Here is a 21,884-nt window from a genome sequence, read left to right as displayed (position 1 = left end):
GCCCGGGGCCGTATCGTGCGCGACAAAGCGCCATTTGCTTGTGCGCCGTTCTACGGAAGGAATAAAACTAATGGGGTAAACGCAACCGGAAAGCTCGCGGCGCATCTTGAACAGGTCAGAGGCACGGTAGTCATCTTCGCTGGAGCAAATCCTATGCGTTCTTTGTATCAGGGAAGAGGTAATTGAGCGTTTGTGGCAGGCCTGGTGAACAGACTCGTAACGAGCGACTGGTGTGCGTCTCCTTCCTGAAGACACCAAAAGAAAGGCGGCCGTTTTTTGCCTTCTACCAGCACATCTAGAAAAGGAAGACGACCATAGACTTTCGTTTCAATTGTAAACTGAATGGATGTCTCTGTGCAGTTTAGATCCGCTGGGAATGCATCTAAAGATTCCTTCTTGATGTTGCAAAAACAGACATCAATACAGTGCAGGCAAATCCTTGGGGGGGGGGGGGGGGGGGAGGGGGGAGCGGTCGAAGGAAGTCAAAGCTCGTTTCTCCACTGACCCGACGGCAAGGTTCGCCGCCCTAACTGAAGTTGAAGCAGCCATCTAGGTCCCGTGCTCTTGTTTGTAGACAACATCCCGAAACACAAAAGTGTATGTTCTCAAGGCTGAACTTCAATAGCTTGAGAAGATCGAGCGCCTCTATCGCAGATCTGTCGCTGAATTCATCGTCGGAGAGTAAGGGTGAGTCGGCGATTAGGCGGGAGTCATCGTCCGGAGAGTAGTCGTGTGAGTGGTGAGTATATTGGAGCAGCGCGACAGTCGGCGCAATGCGCTGTTGGGTTGTACCCGGAACGCTCGCTGCCTGCAACTTACTCTGGTGCGCGATATAGCGCCAAGGAACCGGAAAAACGTTGGCGCAGGACGGTACGCATGTGGTTCCCGTTCGACAAGGCGGTGGGACAACTGCAGCAGCGACAACTGCAACGAGACCTGGGACAATGTGCAGAGGCAGTAAAGGTGAGTTTCCTTTGGTTAAAGCTCGTTCCACCCCCCCCCCCCCTTTTTTTTTAGAACGAAGTTGTTAAGGGCACTTCCACTACCATGGTCTTGCGGCGGCGACCTGATTGGTGTGCTGCTCCTGTCAGGTGGTGCTGAAGCCTATAGTCAGGTAACTCTACTGTTGCCTTTTGCCGCTGCACCATCACGATGATGGATTTTAAACAAACAAACAAACAAACAAACAAGCACGCAAACGAAAAACAAGAACAAATAAATAAATAATTAAACAAATAAACATTACAGAACAGTAAAAAATCTGATCTGTGTCGGAGTCCCGATTTTTCGCTCTAGAGATGCAATTATCAATGATTTTAAAAAAATCTTGGAAGGTAATTCAACCCTTAGCTGAAGTCGACAAAAGACAGCCTTCCTAAGCAAGTTAGGGATGACATAGGAGCGGAGCCGCTGCGCACGGCACTTTACTGCGTCATTCCTCGCGTGATGGGAGTAGGAGCGTCGGACTCTTGATATTTTATTTTTAAATTTGACCGTACTAACTTCGGGATCGGCTTACATTTTTAGACTGGACCATTTTCAACATCGGCCCGCATTTTGACATATGATGTTTATGTTATGACGTATGGCGTATTTTAAATTACTTACGTCTACATGGATGAAACCAATCACTTGTCGTTAGCAGCAACCTGGAGGAGTGTCTCGTACGTTTTGTTGTTTTACTAATTAATTTGTAATTAGTTATTGACTAACTTTCTAGTTAGTATACTTACGGCTGACATGTCAACACTTGACTTTAGGGCTACTACGAATGGAATCAGTTTTAATTCTTTAAGAAACGGGTGATAAGGAAAGCCCTCAAAATATAAGAATACACCACGTGACAAGCGGCACACGCGGAAAGAACCGCGCAAGATATAGCTTGTCGCAAACAATTAAAATTGGTGTTTTTCAAGTCGCTCTGACACATGGTATCGATATCTCTGCTCTAAACATAGTACTTAAATAGTTGATTATTAATTACAAATGAAATGATCAGGAAGAACACGAACTAAACATAGAAATACATACGTACATAAACATAGGAATTAGACTAAGCGTACAGTAAACTGTGGTGTCGCACTCATTGATCAGGCATTGGCCGTTCATCATGACGCATCATACACCGCAGTGTTACACCATACGCAGGGGAGATATTTGTACCTAATAATGCATGTGATTTGAACTGTCTCGAAAGTGCTGTAGTTTCACCCAGTTTTTTTATGGCTTAGCGAAATAAGCGCCACTGGTACTCGTTCGAAGTGTCTGAAGGCGCTTTCTGCCATATATTGAGTTTCCTCCTTAATTTACCAATTCTCGACGATGCCTTACATGCAGCGACGTGAACGGAGCAAACGGCGGTAACCTTGTGCAGCCTCGGCAACTCTCTGGTCGAGGACTGGCAGTCAGTCGCCCTGAATCGCGGTGACGTTCTCAAACCCTGGGCAGCCTCAGAACAGTTCCGGGTCGCCCAGTGGACCGGAGGATTCGATGGATGCTGGATGGATGCTATAAGCGTCCCCTTTGGAATGGAGCGGTGAGTTGTGCTACCAAGCTTTCGTTAATATATTGCCTAATGTCCTACCTATGTTAAAGAGAAAAAAGAAAAAGTAACCACGAAGAATTTCCGTCACCAAACTTTCTGAACCCCTATTGGGAATTTTGTACGCCTCCGTTGTTTGTATTTTCCCTACTTCCACCAATCTTCCAATCGCATCTTACTAATTTCTACTGCGGACATGTTTACTTTCCCCCTGCTCTCGCTGAACCTAAGGGCTTCAATGAGGCCAGAGGTGCCTGATTCGACCACTGGGCAGATTTCTTCACATTCTAATGAAGCATGCACAATCATTTCCCTAGCTTTACCGCAGCAAGCAGATGCTTCTTCTTCCTTGTATCTCGCTTTATATGTGCGTGTTCTAAGGCGTCCTGATCTCGCTTCGAAAAGTAAAGAGCTTTCGTTTGAGTTATCATAAATTGTTTATTTCCTGATTTTGTTTTTTTCCTTTTAAGTAATTACTCATAGCAGATTTATTTTCAACTGCCGCCGCCCATGAAATTATTTCAACGTCTCTGATTTTCCGCTTGACGTTATTGGTTGCTGTGTTCCTCACCTTACATGCCGCATACTTGCTGGTAAGCTTCCAAGCTCTTTTCCTCCACTGCGAATCAATGTTTTTCATGTACAAATACCTCAACGCTCTCCCAGCAAACTTACTTTCTTCCATACTACTCAGTCGTTCTTCATAATCTATTTTACTGTGAGCTTCCCTCACTTCAAAACTTGTCAAGCCCATATCACCCTGCACAGCTTCATTTGCAGTCTTCCCGTGGGCGCCCAAAGCGAGGCGTCCCACTGACCTTTGGTTGCCATCGAGTCCTGATTGTACCCCTGATTTCAAGCAAACAACCGCATTTCCAAATGTAAGTCCTGGAACAATCACACCTTTCCACATACCCTGGAGCATCTCGTACCTATTGTATCCCCATAGTGCTCAGTGTTTCATTACGGCCGGATTTCTCTTCCCTTTTGCTGTTATTGTTTTTTCCTGTGTTCCCGTATATCTATTGCCTTCGTTTATCCATATACCAAGGTATTTAGATTCTCTTACCCGAGGTATTTCCAGGCCCTGTATTTAAACTGTCTGTTCACTGTTTTCATCGAGTACCAGAGCACCTGATTTTTGAACGCTAAATTTCAGACCGATATTATCGCCTTCCTCTCCACAGATATTAGCCAGACGTTGCATATCACTTTGCTTGCATTAAGAAAAACCAGCCAAAAAAAAAAAAGATGCGCACAGGAAACATACACGCTGATAGGAAAGAGGCCAGCGTCTTTCCTGTCTGCGTGTATGTTTTTTGGGTGCGTCCCTTTATGGCTGGTTTTTCTGAATGCAATGCACTAAGTAGCCGAACAACGTGTGTATTACTTTGCTTGTGAGCTAGCAAAATAGTGGCGTCCGCATAAAACAAACCTGGAAGCTGCATGCTGCTTTAATACTGTACCTGCTTGTTTGTATGAGAGATTAAACCTGATATTACTTCCCTCTAGTGCCCTTTCCACCCTTACCATGTACATCATAAACAGCAGTGGGGATAAAGGGCGGTTTCTCAACTTTCTCAACTTTCTCCTCGCTCCTTATCCCTTACCATTCAACGCAAATGGTATTTTCTAGGTAAATCTCTCTCGAAAGCTGCATACAATCGTCGCCTAAGCCCCACCTTCCAGAATATTCCACATAACGGTGTGGTCTACGTTGTCATACGCTCCTATAATGTCTAAAAAGCCACATATAACGGTCTCCTTTGACTCTGGATATTTCAATGCACTTAGTAAAGACAAATAAGTTATCATCCAGGTTATCATTCTACCGATTCTGAAACCATTCTGAAGTTCTCCCATTATGCCACTATAGTGTGCCCATGCTTGCAGCTTTAATTCAATCGCGCTCATTGCTAATCTGTACAGTACCGATATGGTGGTCAACTGTCTGAGTGAATTCTGTCTTTTCCCCTTTTACCTTTGTAAATTAAATTCATTCTACTTTGTCGTCAACTATCTGCTATTCGTCTATCTTTTAAGTGGTTCTTTTCTTGTGCTGCTTTCAACAGAACTTCCTTACTTCTTGGTCCTAGTTCATTAATCAGCCTAACGGGGATGTCGTCTAGCCCTGTGGCTGTGCGCTTAGGAATTTTCTCTTCGGCTTTCTTCTAGTTGAAACTTGTCAGGGCCAGCTCCTTTTTCATCCGGTTCTCTTTCGTGCTCTTTTCTCCCCCTCAAGTACAACCTCGTCATTGCCACGAGGAGATTCGACTGTTATTTTTCGAATGTAATTTAATGCCGCGTACCTTTACAATTTGTTTATATCTGCGGCTAGGACATGTTGTATTTTCGTTGACTTCCTGCCTAATACGTCTACGTGTTTCCAAAATATTCTAGACCGCGCTGCTTCCGGGCCGTCACCTGGCTGTGCTTCCGTACCCGCCCTCCTTCTCCTCGTTCGACGAGACCGCCACGCGCTTCATGAACCGAGCAGGCCTCGACAACCACGTCTCTTCGGTGCTGAGCCAACTGTTCGTACACAGGTAAACCGGACAATTGAGATAAGAGAAATTGAGCACGGTGGCACTACTTTATTCTGTGCTAGTGCTGGAAGCCTTTTTTTTTTCCTGTCTATGCCGTCACACAACTCGTAAACGGCTTGCTCCCGTCAGCTCTAAGGGCACGTAAATAGGCCTGAACCGTTGAAACCAGAAAACTTCCGCGTGCGATGGCATCCTGACTTTTACCTAGTACCCCACGTACCCTTCATTTTCACCGGCAAACTTACCTATAACCAAATGCGGTGCGACCCACCGTATGTTTTCGCGCAATAATCATAATCGTCATACTCTTAAGTTTACTGTAGGAACGTTGGCTTCCCCCAAAAGGCTCCTGTTGCCCATGTTATTCGCGGACCTAAGGCATTTCAGCGGCCGTCATCATTGCGAGCCGATATATACTGGATGTTTCTACGCACAACATAAGTAACATTTAAAAATTGCTGCTTTTAAATAAAATCGCGGGCCCAGCGAAGAAATGCCGTCAGCCGTGGCGATTAGGCGGTGACAAGTGACTCGTGGCAATGAGTCATTAATTTGCACCAATATGCTAATTAACCTTCGAACATTTATTATCAGCGGGCTAATCATAACGGGGAAATCGAAGCGAGGTTTTTGTACAAGGAAAACCAACTTTTCATTCTGATAAGTATCTATACAGAGCGGCAAGTTGCAGCTCTGAGACCATGCGAAACAGAAACGCGGAGGCGGAACAGCGCGCGCAGCCACCCTCCTCTGGGCGACGTCACTGCTTACGTCAGGGAGTGGCGGGCAGCCAACGCGCTGTGCCTCCGACAAAAACGTCGCTGCACACTCTCGATGATTAATGACCCGAACCAGCCGCGGGTAGGCACGCTCCCCAGACTTAAGACACCCACAGCACATCCTCCACCCTCTAAGAACCATAACCAATATCTACTTTTGAACGTTTACATTTAATCACCTGATTGACATTCGCGTCGTCCATCAGGTAATTGAGAAATCTGCGGAATACAACCAACGTTTTTATATGGCTTTCATGGATAAACAAAAAGCGCTTGATTCATAAGGGATACCAAAAGTCATAGAAGCTTTGCATAATCAAGGAGTACTGAAAGCTATTTGGATCGCACCGATGGCAACGGTTGTTGTGGTCGCACCGCTGGTGCGATCGGTTGGGAACTCGGCGCTGACGCCCGTGGTTGTACCTGGGTCGCAAGCCCCAAGGGTAGCGTTGGCCTGGCGGCCTGGGGTACAACTGGAAGCATCCGAAGGTCCCGGCAAAGCATGAGTCGACTGGTAACAACAAAACAACTTGTTTATTTTAACATCGCAAAGAGTTGGCGGTCAGGTTGACCGAAGTAGAGAGACGGGAGAGCACTTTACTCAACAGAAGAAATCGGAGCCCTCTTTTTGGCGTCCGGGGGCAGCTGTTTTTATACTCTCGCAGTTGAGGGCAAGAAGGAACCCCTCAATAGACGAGCACGTGATTGTACAATGGGCTAAGGTGACGCACACTGTCGTAGCGCCGCCGGTCGGGCACAAAGACTGGGAGGAGAAGGTAACTTCGGCTCTCGTAGCGCCTCTGGTCGGGCACAATGACTGGAAGGAGAAGGTAACCTCGGCTCTCGTAGCGCCTCTGGTCAGGCACAATGACTGGAAGGAGAAGGTAACTTCTGCTCTCGTAGCGCCTCTGGTCGGGCACAATGACTGGGAGGAGAAGGTGACTCCCTGCTCTCGTAGCGCCTCTGGTCGGGCACAATGACTGGGAGGAGAAGGTGACCCCCTGCTGTCGCATCGCCGCCGGTCGGGCACAATGGCACATACACTCACACACGCACATGAAGACACGTGGCATCGGAACATGCCTGGAAACGCTTGGCGGGGAGCGTAGCGGCGACGCCGAACGGGCCAAAATGTCTGCCGCTTTGTTGCAATCGCGCCGGCTAAACCGCGCGTCGTAGGCGAAACGTAACAAAGCATACGTAAATCGAAACGTTGAATGAGAAAACAATAAGACTTGTCTAAATTATCAGCTTGAATTAAAACTCTATATCTTAATTCCTCTGATTTGTACCAACATTAATTCACATTAATCCACCTTATTTCACTTTAATTCACTTTAATCCGTTTGAATCCACTTTAATATAGTTTAATCCATCTCAATCCACCTTAATGCAGTTTTGGGCGTGGGCCACGGTGTCATGCCGAGGCCGTGGCTGTTCACCGTGGGATTTCGCAGTGCTAGCTGCAGCAGGTCCAACGCCGGGAAAGTGACGTCTTCACGTGGTCGCGTGAATTTTCTAGCCATCCGATGTAAACACGGGACGCCCGATATTTCGCTTCGTGGGGCACTCCGGCTTTCGCCTTAAAAAGTAATTTGTTAGATTTTCATGGTACAAAGCATTGGTTCATGCACTTCAAGCTGATGAGTAATTGTTGCTTTTCGCCATTTTGCAAACCAGTGCGGTATACCTGGTAAATAATTCTTCATTGTTCTTATTTGCTGAAAAAAAAAAGAAAACGTACCAAACGATCCGGGCCATTATCAGATTGACCATGCGTGGGCACCGCTGGGTAATGTCCTCACCACAATTGTTAGACTGCGGGGGCACATTGAGGACTTCCTCAATCACTGTTTTTAGTGTCAGCACTTCAGCTTTCCACATCATCACCGACACTTGCGTAGCTGTTTTTTGTTTACAGAATCGTCCTTTGCTTCTTCGGTAGCTATCAGAGTCGCCTCCACGTTTACCAATCAGGGCCTCCCGCTAGGCTCAGTGCCAGGCGTCGGTTAGACCGCGGAAGTTGGATTAAACCTAATAGGCGTTTTGTTTTTAGCTCATTTCTTTCGCTTTGAGACTATCGGAAACTGACTAAATGCACAGTATTCATTCCATTGGATAGTTTGCCTTGACTTAGCTCGTCTTAATACTGGCTTAGTGCTAAAAAAAAATGTTAGGGATCGGAAAGTGGGCGAAGAGAAGGGGAACGGGGGGGGGGAGTAGAGATCGCAGAGTACATTAAAAAAAATAAGCGGCGTTACACATGGGCCGGCCGCGGTCAAGATTTTAATGGTGTCGTGCTTCATCTAGGTGCCATTGCTGCATTCTTGCTTGTACTAGCTCCTTCCGCTACTGACATTTAATATAATTAATTATTGGAAAGCGTGAGGAAATCGTAAAAGTTGCACACCAGTTTGTGTGATAATTATTTGTGAACCCTCTGCCCACCTCCCTTCCTCCATGTATTGTGCAAATGGGAGAACGGCCTTTAGGAGTACGCCGAAATAATAATTTTTTAAATAATGCAACAAAATACCTCAATTTGTTAACCAGACACTCAAGAGAAGCAAGAACGTGCGGTGTTTTTCTGCTGCAAATGAATGAATGAATGAATGAATGAATGAATGAATGAATGAATGAATGAATGAATTCGATTTATTAACAAAACACTCAAGAGGAGCACTGAATTTGCGAAGTTCTTGTGCAGCGAATGAATGAATGAATGAATGAATGACTTCGATTTATTAACAAAACACTCAAGAGGAGCACTGAATTTGCGAAGTTCTTGTGCAGCGAATGAATAAATGAATGAATGAATGAATGAATGAATGAAGTCCCTCAGTTTGTTATCGAGACACTCTAAAGAAGCTACCTCGTGCCGTGTTTTCCTAGTTCGGATACGTATGTTTGCAGCTCATCCAGACAGTAGTCGGCGACCACTTCACGAGGACCACGAAGCAGCAGTGCCCGCCGAGGCCCAGACCCGCGTCGAAGGCTCCAGCCGAGGCCCTGTACCAAGACGCGACGGCGGAGGAACGCCGGGAACTATGCGGATAGCGCTCAAGGAGAAGACAGAAGGTAGACTGCATACAAGGCGCCAGCTGCCCCACTGACACGGGATGACACACCCTTGATATTAAAGGAACAAATAAAGAGAGAAGACGCAGTCAAATTGTGCTGGTAGAAGGTTCTCCCATCACGCTGATTTTATTTATTTGGGGGTCGAAGGTTGGTTATTACAGCGGAGCAACTGAAGACCAACTTCTTTTTTTTTTTTCTAGTCTTGGAAACGTTACGAATTTCACTATTTCCCCATCCTCGGGCCTTTTATTTATACATTTAAGTATCAGTTATTTCTGCGTGGAAATTTTGCAAAGTTGTCGGTAGAAGTCTCTAAGCAGCGTTAGGAGGCAATCTAATCGAACTTTCAATCGACAAACAGTCCCAAGCCGGCGCCCAAACCCATGAGGTAACCATGAGCTTCTCCGGGACCTCCGAGGAGACATCGTCACCAGTATTTATCCTTGAGTCTTTCCTTGCTTAGGAGCCTTTACTCAGATTAAGACTGAACTTTAAGGTGGTCCGAAAAATAAAGATAATGCAGAAATGCTCACCTTACGACGCACACACTTGGAGACAAAAGGGGAAAAGAGAAGAACAAGAGCGAGTTACTGTACTGTAGTGCAGTGTGAATAACACTTGTCTAGAGTGGTCGAGTGGCCCTTTTTTTTTTTGCAAGATTCTACTTATGTTTGTCCTACAGCGTATTGACCAAGCGCGTGGTCTGACCATGCGCGGTCTCATTCAACATCGGCCTGTGCTTTCTTTCTTTCTTTCTTTCTTTCTTTCTTTCTTTCTTTCTTTCTTTCTTTCTTTCTTTCTTTCTTTCTTTCTTTCTTTTAACGAAGATGGCTAAATAGACCAATTGATCACTCTAGAGAAGTGTGATTCACAGCATAGTACATCAGAATCCTCACTAAGGCTTCCGAAAACAAGTCCTTACTAACAAAGAAGTCTCACGGGAACGAAAGCCGTCGTTTCAAGGCAAGACTGAAACAAGGTAAGTAGGATCATCCAGAAATAGCGACGGACATCAGCGCAAGCACGACGCAGACTGCAACCTCCGTAGAACAGTAAGTCAAATTAGCCCAGCCTACACGATCGTCCAGAAACTGCCAAACCACGGGGAAAGGTAGGAAAAAAACACTACCGCTTCTTTATACGGCAAACATTAATTACTTATCATGGCTGTGCCCTGATACTTGGAATATCATGCACAAGATGCTCAAGGAGGCGAGGCCGAATGTTCGAAAGCTACGCGCGAAACGACCGAAAGCTTGCTAAAAAATTGTGGTTTTGGTAACTTCGTCGCTAAATCAAACGCGAGAGTGAGAGACAGAGAGAGAGAGATAAAAGGAAGACAGGGATGTTAACCAGTCAAGAGTCCTGTTGGCTACCCTGCGCTGGGGTAAGGGAATAGGGGAATCAAACGCAATATTATCGATATAAGCCTGTTGCTGAGCTTAGGTACCACTTCAGGTCGTGGACGAGTGGTTTCGACGAACATTGAGAAATACTCTTAGATAAGATGAAGACGAGGTCGCTGGATCAATTCCAGCGCTTTGGTTCTTCATTACTTCTTTTTTAAGTAGTTTCGCTCATATTTAATTTATGGCTACACAGGGCAATAGCTGACGCATCAGTTCCGGGTCAATGATTGTCTAAAGCTCCAAAGTTATGCAACGCTTCGCCATTTCACAGGAAGGCTCGAATGTTAACGAAAGTAACGCTCACGATTGTCCTTCCCTTGAACGCACTGTAGTAGCGTCGAATATATGTTGTAACTAATTATGCCTGCAAGCAGACAAATAGATATGCCAAGCGGCGGTTCAGATTATCGCTTAAGACATCAAGGTCAGGTTTAAAAAAACACGTATTCACGTCACAATCGATGCGGATAATAGTATTCCGACTGACGCCACAAAGATGCCAACGACATAGAGAATGCGTCGATCTCGGCACGATATGTAACATAAAGGCTGCGCAAAAATGGTCATGTAATTTGAGCGAAAGGTACGCTTCCGTACGTTGGCTTCACCGCAACACAAAGTGCCGCTAGAAGTAGGCTTCACCACAGCACAGACAGTGGGAAAATATTTTAGGCCGATTTGGGCCCATTAGAAGCCCCTGAGTACGTACACATTCCATTCTTTTGAACTTGGCGCCAGTCTTCCCGCAGCACATGTTCTTATTTTGCTTCCTATTCCAGCGCCCTCCACCGGAGAGGCGATTAAAAAAAACAAGAAACGAGTGGCGTCACGTGACGTATAGTCGAATAGGAAGAAGGCGAACGGGAGGGTGAGGCCCGAGGAAAGGAGAAAGACGGGGAAAGAGTTTAGTGGCGCGAAACTTTAAACGGTTGCGTTACTTACGCAGCGCGAAGCTTATCTTTCGCGAAATCGGCCCAAAATTTTTTTCCCACGGTCTGTGCTGTAGTGAAGCCAACTACTTGCAGCGTTTTGTCTTGAAGTGAAGGCAATGCTTACTAAGGTTAAGCAGCGCCCTCCAGCGGAGAGGCGATTAAAAAAAAACAAGAAACGAGTGGCGTCACGTGACGTATAGTCGAATAGGAAGAAGGCGAACGGGAGGGTGAGGCCCGAGGAAAGGAGACGGGGAAAGAGTTTAGTGGCGCGAAACTTTAAACGGTTGCGTTACTTACGCAGCGCGAAGCTTATCTTTCGCGAAATCGGCCCAAAATTTTTTTCCCACGGTCTGTGCTGTAGTGAAGCCAACTACTTGCAGCGTTTTGTCTTGAAGTGAAGGCAATGCTTACTAAGGTTAAGCAGCGCCCTCCAGCGGAGAGGCGATTAAAAAAAAACAAGAAACGAGTGGCGTCACGTGACGTATAGTCGAATAGGAAGAAGGCGAACGGGAGGGTGAGGCCCGAGGAAAGGAGAAAGACGGGGAAAGAGTTTAGTGGCGCGAAACTTTAAACGGTTGCGTTACTTACGCAGCGCGAAGCTTATCTTTCGCGAAATCGGCCCAAAATTTTTTTCCCACGGTCTGTGCTGTAGTGAAGCCAACTACTTGCAGCGTTTTGTCTTGAAGTGAAGGCAATGCTTACTAAGGTTAAGCAGCGCCCTCCAGCGGAGAGGCGATTAAAAAAAAACAAGAAACGAGTGGCGTCACGTGACGTATAGTCGAATAGGAAGAAGGCGAACGGGAGGGTGAGGCCCGAGGAAAGGAGAAAGACGGGGAAAGAGTTTAGTGGCGCGAAACTTTAAACGGTTGCGTTACTTACGCAGCGCGAAGCTTATCTTTCGCGAAATCGGCCCAAAATTTTTTTCCCACGGTCTGTGCTGTAGTGAAGCCAACTACTTGCAGCGTTTTGTCTTGAAGTGAAGGCAATGCTTACTAAGGTTAAGCAGCGCCCTCCAGCGGAGAGGCGATTAAAAAAAAACAAGAAACGAGTGGCGTCACGTGACGTATAGTCGAATAGGAAGAAGGCGAACGGGAGGGTGAGGCCCGAGGAAAGGAGAAAGACGGGGAAAGAGTTTAGTGGCGCGAAACTTTGAACGGTTGCGTTACTTACGCAGCGCGAAGCTTATCTTTCGCGAAATCGGCCCAAAATTTTTTTCCCACGGTCTGTGCTGTAGTGAAGCCAACTACTTGCAGCGTTTTGTCTTGAAGTGAAGGCAATGCTTACTAAGGTTAAGCAGCGCCCTCCAGCGGAGAGGCGATTAAAAAAAAACAAGAAACGAGTGGCGTCACGTGACGTATAGTCGAATAGGAAGAAGGCGAACGGGAGGGTGAGGCCCGAGGAAAGGAGAAAGACGGGGAAAGAGTTTAGTGGCGCGAAACTTTAAACGGTTGCGTTACTTACGCAGCGCGAAGCTTATCTTTCGCGAAATCGGCCCAAAATTTTTTTCCCACGGTCTGTGCTGTAGTGAAGCCAACTACTTGCAGCGTTTTGTCTTGAAGTGAAGGCAATGCTTACTAAGGTTAAGCAGCGCCCTCCAGCGGAGAGGCGATTAAAAAAAAACAAGAAACGAGTGGCGTCACGTGACGTATAGTCGAATAGGAAGAAGGCGAACGGGAGGGTGAGGCCCGAGGAAAGGAGACGGGGAAAGAGTTTAGTGGCGCGAAACTTTAAACGGTTGCGTTACTTACGCAGCGCGAAGCTTATCTTTCGCGAAATCGGCCCAAAATTTTTTCCCACGCTCTGTGCTGCAGTGAAGCCAACTACTTGCAGCGTTTTGTCTTGCAGTGAAGGCAATGCTTACTAAAGTTAAGTAGCGCCCTCCACCGGAGAGGCGATTAAAAAAAACAAGAAACGAGTGGCGTCACGTGACGTATAGTCGAATAGGAAGAAGGCGAACGGGAGGGTGAGGCCCGAGGAAAGGAGAAAGACGGGGAAAGAGTTTAGTGGCGCGAAACTTTAAACGGTTGCGTTACTTACGCAGCGCGAAGCTTATCTTTCGCGAAATCGGCCCAAAATTTTTTTCCCACGGTCTGTGCTGTAGTGAAGCCAACTACTTGCAGCGTTTTGTCTTGAAGTGAAGGCAATGCTTACTAAGGTTAAGCAGCGCCCTCCAGCGGAGAGGCGATTAAAAAAAAACAAGAAACGAGTGGCGTCACGTGACGTATAGTCGAATAGGAAGAAGGCGAACGGGAGGGTGAGGCCCGAGGAAAGGAGAAAGACGGGGAAAGAGTTTAGTGGCGCGAAACTTTAAACGGTTGCGTTACTTACGCAGCGCGAAGCTTATCTTTCGCGAAATCGGCCCAAAATTTTTTCCCACGCTCTGTGCTGCAGTGAAGCCAACTACTTGCAGCGTTTTGTCTTGCAGTGAAGGCAATGCTTACTAAAGTTAAGTAGCGCCCTCCACCGGAGAGGCGATTAAAAAAAACAAGAAACGAGTGGCGTCACGTGACGTATAGTTGAATAGGAAGAAGGCGAACGGGAGGGTGAGGCCCGAGGAAAGGAGAAAGACGGGGAAAGAGTTTAGTGGCGCGAAACTTTGAACGGTTGCGTTACTTACGCAGCGCGAAGCTTATCTTTCGCGAAATCAGGCCAGAATTTTTTTCCCACGGTCTGTGCTGTAGTGAAGCCAACTACTTGCAGCGTTTTGTCGTGCAATGAAGGCAATGCTTATTAAAGTTAAGTAGCGCCCTCCAGCGGAGAGGCGATTAAAAAAAAACAAGAAACGAGTGGCGTCACGTGACGTATAGTCGAATAGGAAGAAGGCGAACGGGAGGGTGAGGCCCGAGGAAAGGAGAAAGACGGGGAAAGAGTTTAGTGGCGCGAAACTTTGAACGGTTGCGTTACTTACGCAGCGCGAAGCTTATCTTTCGCGAAATCAGGCCAGAATTTTTTTCCCACGGTCTGTGCTGTAGTGAAGCCAACTACTTGCAGCGTTTTGTCGTGCAATGAAGGCAATGCTTATTAAAGTTAAGTAGCGCCCTCCAGCGGAGAGGCGATTAAAAAAAAACAAGAAACGAGTGGCGTCACGTGACGTATAGTCGAATAGGAAGAAGGCGAACGGGAGGGTGAGGCCCGAGGAAAGGAGAAAGACGGGGAAAGAGTTTAGTGGCGCGAAACTTTGAACGGTTGCGTTACTTACGCAGCGCGAAGCTTATCTTTCGCGAAATCAGGCCAGAATTTTTTTCCCACGGTCTGTGCTGTAGTGAAGCCAACTACTTGCAGCGTTTTGTCTTGCAATGAAGGCAATGCTTATTAAAGTTAAGTAGCGCCCTCCAGCGGAGAGGCGATTAAAAAAAAACAAGAAACGAGTGGCGTCACGTGACGTATAGTCGAATAGGAAGAAGGCGAACGGGAGGGTGAGGCCCGAGGAAAGGAGAAAGACGGGGAAAGAGTTTAGTGGCGCGAAACTTTGAACGGTTGCGTTACTTACGCAGCGCGAAGCTTATCTTTCGCGAAATCAGGCCAAAATTTTTTTCCCACGGTCTGTGCTGTAGTGAAGCCAACTACTTGCAGCGTTTTGTCTTGCAATGAAGGCAATGCTTATTAAAGTTAAGTAGCGCCCTCCAGCGGAGAGGCGATTAAAAAAAAACAAGAAACGAGTGGCGTCACGTGACGTATAGTCGAATAGGAAGAAGGCGAACGGGAGGGTGAGGCCCGAGGAAAGGAGAAAGACGGGGAAAGAGTTTAGTGGCGCGAAACTTTGAACGGTTGCGTTACTTACGCAGCGCGAAGCTTATCTTTCGCGAAATCAGGCCAAAATTTATTTCCCACGGTCTGTGCTGTAGTGAAGCCAACTACTTGCAGCGTTTTGTCTTGCAGTGAAGGCAATGCTTACTAAAGTTAAGTAGCGCCCTCCACCGGAGAGGCGATTAAAAAAAACAAGAAACAAGTGGCGTCACGTGACGTATAGTTGAATAGGAAGAAGGCGAACGGGAGGGTGAGGCCCGAGGAAAGGAGAAAGACGGGGAAAGAGTTTAGTGGCGCGAAACTTTGAACGGTTGCGTTACTTACGCAGCGCGAAGCTTATCTTTCGCGAAATCAGGCCAAAATTTTTTTCCCACGGTCTGTGCTGTAGTGAAGCCAACTACTTGCAGCGTTTTGTCTTGCAGTGAAGGCAATGCTTACTAAAGTTAAGCAGCGCCCTCCACCGGAGAGGCGATTAAAAAAAACAAGAAACAAGTAGCGTCACGTGACGTATAGTTGAATAGGAAGAAGGCGAACGGGAGGGTGAGGCCCGAGGAAAGGAGAAAGACGGGGAAAAAGTTTAGTGGCGCGAAACTTTAAACGGTTGCGTTACTTACGCAGCGCGAAGCTTATCTTTCGCGAAATCAGGCCCAAAATTTTTTCCCACGGTCTGTGCTGCAGTGAAGCCAACTATTTGCAATGTCTTGCAGTGAAGCCGATGCATAGTATAAAATGTGCGCGCTTGCATTATCTAATAAAACATAAAAGTAAAATAAAAAGGAGGGAAAAGGGGAAATCATTGCAGACAACGCTGTAATCATCTACCGCGAGGCTACTAACACCAGAACGACCGTCACCAGAGTGGGTGATAGAGGAGTGAAATGACTGGGATATAGAGGATAGCCGAGAGGACATACTTACTCATTGCGAGGTTGAGCTTTTGATCAGACTGACTGAATTTAAGGAAGCCGACCTTTGATTGGACTACTTTGCCGATAGGAACCTTGTAGGGGTTTTGCCAGCTTCAGTGAATCAGCTTTCACCCCGCTGCAGTAACTAGTCAAGAAACGACGATAAAGTTCCGAGTTCTTTATTGCGCATCACTTTATTCGGGAAGGAACACAACATGGTTGTGGCCCCATAGCCAAAGGCTAGTACTGGTCCAAAAATACATTTGAAGAAGTGTCAGTATAATAGTACAGCGAATAGAGAAACAGGAGTTAAGTACGAAGAGATGTCAAAACATCTCGCCCAATAGAGAAGGAAAAGAAAGAAAGAAAGAAGAAAAAATATATCTTACAGAGAGAGAGAAAGAGAGAGAGAGAGAGATGTGGTTCTTTATGAAGAAGGAAAAGTTGGCACTCTCCTCTGCAGCCCTTGAGGGAGCACGGCTCTGCACAGACGCCGCGGTGAGGCTCTTGAGCTGATAAATATAACAGAAGCATACAACATTTGACAATAAGTACAAGTCTACAAGGCGAAAAAAATTACACAGCAATTGAAAAAATCAAAACAGAAAAACCAATGACTTCAGGAAGCAAGAAATATTAGTTAAAAAGAATACCTTTTCAGCGATCTTAACAAGTTTTGCAACATCCTAATTTTATGTGGTATGCTATTCCGTACTTTAGATCCAATAAAAACTAGCACACGTTTGTAATCTAAACATTTTACAGGCGGGAAATTTATATTATCAATAGTTTCTTTCCTATGGAAACGTTTTGGAGTGTAATGAAACTTGAAATGACTCGCAGTGTGTTACAACGTTATTAACGCAAGTGGCTCACACCAACTCCCGTAAAGAACCGACAGGCAAAGTTTAACTTGGAAAACAGGGGCTTGCTTGGTTCGTAACATCGCGAGAAAAAGCAAGAATGCCCATTGCACTCGCCGGCACTGGTGTTTCAAAATTGCTGTTTTCGTAACGTGGTCTCCAGATCAAGCTCACGATGCCTGCTGGTCAACCGAAGTAACTGTTCCAGCTGTAGCCGAGTGGTTTCGACTAGCGTTGATCAAACTTCCTGATATGGTGAAGGCGAGGTTACTGGTTCGATTCCAGCGCGTGGCGTATTTATCGTAGATATGGGCAAATGTTCGATAAAATTGCGCGCGCTATTCTTTACTTCAGGTAATGGTTGTGCCACGCTAGGCTAGGATCATAACTACCAGTAAACATGATCGGATTATTTCCCAGCTCGTAACTGGCCGCGCAGCAACATATACATTCTTTCGGTGCTCACGCTTGTCGAAAACGCGACGAACAATTGCCTAGAGCGATAACGCTAAACACGATAAAGATAATGCCGAGTAACTAAAAAACCAGGCGCAATTTTAACTTGAACATTCTGCCTTCTGAGCAACTGAAAACAGGCTTTTTACCCACGCTCTTAAAGTACCGCAAGTGGTGCCCGGGAATGATCGGAAATCAAAGGTTTTCTTCATATCTTATGATATTGTTCAGGCCGAGTCGGTTATTTTCTATGCCATGTATGTAAAAGCGAATTTCTTTTGTTTGTAATGCCACCCATTTGCCTCTATACACGCCGTTTTCCTGCAAGGTCTAAATACTAAAATAACACATGCTTATAATTTACTTCTTTCAGCTGATGCCATCCGGTGGAGCTTCGTACAGGAAATATTGCTGTTTACGTGGTCCCAGAGAGTTGGACGAATGCACAAAAAGCCCGGAACGAGCACTCACATAGAGCAAAATAAACATTTCCTCATTTCACAAGGCGTCTTGCGTCTATCTTATAAAATTGCACGTCGCGCAGATTCGATGGAGGCTTGTAAGGATCGTACGCACTCATTTTTGCTAACATTTTTGCTAAATAAGGAAACGATGGCGCACAGACCGAGTGCGGTTGAGCAGTAGAAGCGAAAAAAAAAAAAAGAATGCCACGCCGATCTGCGCAGCCGGCGTGACGCTTAGTACTACGTTCAAAACGCGCGCGCCCTAAACCGAAACCGGAAGTGAGGTTCAGTTATTATCAGCTAGTAGATTTGGCCGCTGGGCTGTATAGCAGTGTCTGCTCTTATCGGATTTCTTTCTTTACGGTGTCATTCTCGGCTGGAGTGAATTTACAAGGCTACGCAGAACGATGCGCAGTACGAAAGAAAGGACTTCGACATGGTGATTGTGAGGATAGAAACAAGCATTAAAAGAAAAAAGAAATAGAAAAATGATACTCCTTCTGCCAAGTGAACCCGTGTTTCGCGCGAGCGTACTTTCATTTCTTTCCAAGCGCCGATGCAGAGCTGATCACGTGCCTCTCCGACCGCCGAGTCATGTCGGGTGCCGTGGCCACCCGGTCCGGGCGGCGCTACCGGTGCGAGTTGGCACCGCGATAGACAAGAAGCTTCGAGCCAGCTCGCGCTATCACTGCTCTACGCCAGCACTGGGGAGCAGCAGGCGTTTGCCTGCGTATAACTGCTGTGCGCAGTGATTGAGTTAATGGAACCAAAAAGTCAGTGGTGTCTGCCAGTATATTTCTTTAAGGATTGCTTTCACACACGCGTACCGCCGCATGCGATAGGTTATGCAGACTAATGTGCATGCCTACCACATCTTTCTAAAGAAAAAGAAAGACCTCACCACCGTTCGCGGGCATATATGCGCTTAATGTAGAAATAGCGCAAGGTGCCGTGTTTCCTTTACGGTCCTAAGTTTTTACGTTATTCCTTTCGACATTATCCTGGAATCGACTCTTGAACGTCACGTATAGCAGTCAAGCCGTACACGCTACACATGAAAGCAGGGAAAAAAAATTGCGTGCGTGTTAAAACGCTCGGTTACGATCTTGCGCTCAATTGATTGAAGACGGCACTTCGCGAAGTGGCCAGGACAGTAGTTTCCGTGCCCGCAAATAACTCCTATAGCTGAAGATAGCTTTTACGAGCAAACATTTTCGTCCATAAAGCAGCTGCTGCTGAGCACTAGGTCGCAGGTTCGATTGCCAACTGCCCGGGCCGCATTCCGTTTGTTTCTTTCGCGAAAGCAAGCGTGTACCCGCGCTTAGGATCAACCTCGACTGGTCTAAATTAACTGACATTTTTGCTTCAGGCTTTTTTATGTGATACAGTTGCTCGCATTATTGCTTTAAACGTGTCTGTGTAATGTCGGGGTGCTAGTTGGACTTGTATGTGATAACGCAACCTTGTTGTAACTTGCGTGTTAATTTTTGCCTGCTGTATGTTTCAATTTGGTGATGTATTCAAGAGCGAAGAAGTCGCCTGGCGCCGTACTTTTCTGCCAACGTCTCCTTATATCACCTCAATAAAATATATAAAAGGTCGAGAGCTTCCCTCCTATTTACTCCTTGCGGTGAAGCAGTGTTTAAGCTGAAATGAGCAGCGGCTTCTTTCGTCCGCCTCGGTAGTGCAGTGGCTACGCCGTTCCTTCGCGGACCACAAGGTCACGGGTTCGATTCCAGACTCGCTGGAACTTCGCAGGTCCGTGGTTCAAGCCCTAGCATAACTCAAAATGTTTTTTTTATTCTAATTTCACAGGGTGCGTCAGTTTAGGATATTATCTTATTTTATTCAGAGCCCATTTTCTGTACATAGATACACGCCTCCTAGAGATATGATACTGTCTGTCTGAAGTGCCGTAACAATCTATACTTAAAGCGACACTAAAGAGAAACATGAAAATATGTTTAGATGAATAAAGCATTCGTTAAAATTGTGTTTCTTGAATTCCGCGTTAATAGGTTGGTTATTAGAAGAGAAAATGGGGTTCGAAGTTTTTTCTTTTTCAGATTTCGCGCGTAAACCACATGGCCGTACGTCAGTGTGACGTCATGGATTTCAAAACATTATATCGCTATTTCGTTCGTTCTGGCTCATTAAAAAGTGTTAAAAGTTTCTGAGTTCACTCTTTCGTTCTTCCAGAATACCAAATAGTCCATAACTATCAATGAAAAATTAACCAAGCTCGAGCACATGACATTAAAGTGTGATGACGTCACGGCGAGCTGGCGCGTGCACCACACCCCTCTTTCGTCTTCGCGTCTTTTTTTGGCTTATCAGGCTACCTCTCAAGAAATCAGCCTATATGTATATATATTTTATTGCAGAATGGTAATTTATTAGAATGATGACATTGTCTGTACGGCATATGGCGTTATTCATACGGCCTCGGGGCACGTTTGCTAGCGGTTGTGCGCACTTTGTTTGCTTCTGCGCCACAGTGACACTAACTGATACGCTGAACCTGGTAATTCCTGCAGAAATATCTTCGGGCATGTTATTCCCAGCAAATAAAACGCGATGCGCATCAGCCGCGGTAGCGCAGTGGTTAAGGCGTTGCGCTGCTGTGCACGAGGTCGCGGGTTCGAACCCAGCTGCAGAGGCCGCATTCCGGTGGGGGGTGGGATGTGGGGAACGCTACGCGCATCGCCGAATGCTAGTTCATGAAATCATAATCAGATCGTGGTTTGGCGCTTGAAATACGCCGGATTTAACTTTTTTTTTTCTGTTAGTAAGCTTGCCGGAAGTTGGGTGTGCTTGAGAACATCCGGCCTCTCACTTTGCAAATGGCGCTTGGGCAGCGGAGGGCGTCGGTACGCTACCTTGCCTTGAGGGATGTAAGCACGCTTATTTTGTGTTTTAACGGTATTTTACGAAAAGACATATAGGCCACACCAGCGCAAGACGAAACGAGCATTAGAAAAGCTGCTGATTCCAGCCGGCGTTTGTGTAAGGGCCTGAGAACTACCGGCCGTGGGCGGGACCAGACGTCGACGGCGAGTACCATTCCAATCCTTTTTCCACGTATTTTTGTGGTGTCTCACTTCTTATAATGCAGTTGCTAGGCTTTGCCAGTTGTTAACCTACTGGACGCAGGAATATGAGCTTGATGCATGCGGCGCCTCTCACTTCTGGCGTGTTCTGTGGTTCCAAACATTCGTAAACAGGATGAATAGATTGCGTATGACTACTCAGCTAAAGTTCGAGGACTACTAGAAAGAGTGTGGAGCGAAATGAATGCAATAGAGACAGTGCGTTAATTAAAAGAAAGCAAGAAAAAAAGAACACCAACTGCTTAGTGTATTTGTCGATAAAAATTGTTTGCTGCATTATTTCCGTGTTATTCGGCGACCTCTGTCTTAGGTTCGTAAAAATAAAAAAAAGGAAAAAAAAGCGGGGGTTCTTAAGAAAATAATTACTACTGGCCACACTTCGTAGAAGTGGCGGGAATTCTAAGCAATAGATGTTGATATAATAACTGCATTGTAATACAAAGCAACGGAAGTTTATTCCACGTCTAGAATAACTTTTTCATTTAGCTTAGGGAATAAAACTAGAGCAACTTAATTTCAGTAATGAAGACTTGTTTCAAAACGCGTGGTGTAATTGCAGAGCTGATGTCAGCTAGGACTGAAAGCGCAATCCTGAAACCCTGTGGCTGGTGCCAGTATCGAGAATCGGAATGTGCAAAGTAATGCTCTGCAGTTGCAGGGAATGCGCTCACACAGCCAGCGTAAATACACACTACGTTGCTACTAAGTTGATGGGGCAGAACTGCATGTCGTCGCATATATTAGTCGGCATTTCACGAAACATTGCAAGACACAATGATTCTATAATGAACTGCCACACTTTAAGCACTGGCTTACTTTTATTGTGACATTTCAACTTGCCCTTACATGAGAAGCCAACAAACAATGACACCAATGACAAAACAGGGGCACTTACTTGTACTTACTGATTGAATTAAAGAAATTATAAATTAATGGAAATGTAAGACGGTGAAAAAACAACTGCCCGCTTGGTGTCTTTGTTTGTTGGCTTCTTGTGATTTATTTAATAAAAATCCCGCCCCTCACTTCTCTAACGTCCCTTTACAG

At 46.0% G+C, this 21,884-nt stretch overlaps 1 long non-coding RNA gene across 1 annotated transcript; it reads left to right on the top strand.

The window, feature by feature from the left end:
- The first annotated feature begins 504 nt into the window (after positions 1-504).
- Positions 505-3,425, top strand: LOC142559473 (uncharacterized). The gene is made up of 3 exons (XR_012823123.1): positions 505-963; positions 2,338-2,536; positions 3,311-3,425. It is a non-coding gene; the product is annotated as an uncharacterized LOC142559473 (long non-coding RNA).
- Positions 3,426-21,884: the final 18,459 nt, after the last annotated feature.

Source organism: Dermacentor variabilis, chromosome 10, assembly GCF_050947875.1.
Source record: "Dermacentor variabilis isolate Ectoservices chromosome 10, ASM5094787v1, whole genome shotgun sequence".
Lineage (NCBI taxonomy): Eukaryota > Metazoa > Arthropoda > Arachnida > Ixodida > Ixodidae > Dermacentor > Dermacentor variabilis.
This window is presented reverse-complemented; position numbering and strand designations above follow the sequence as displayed.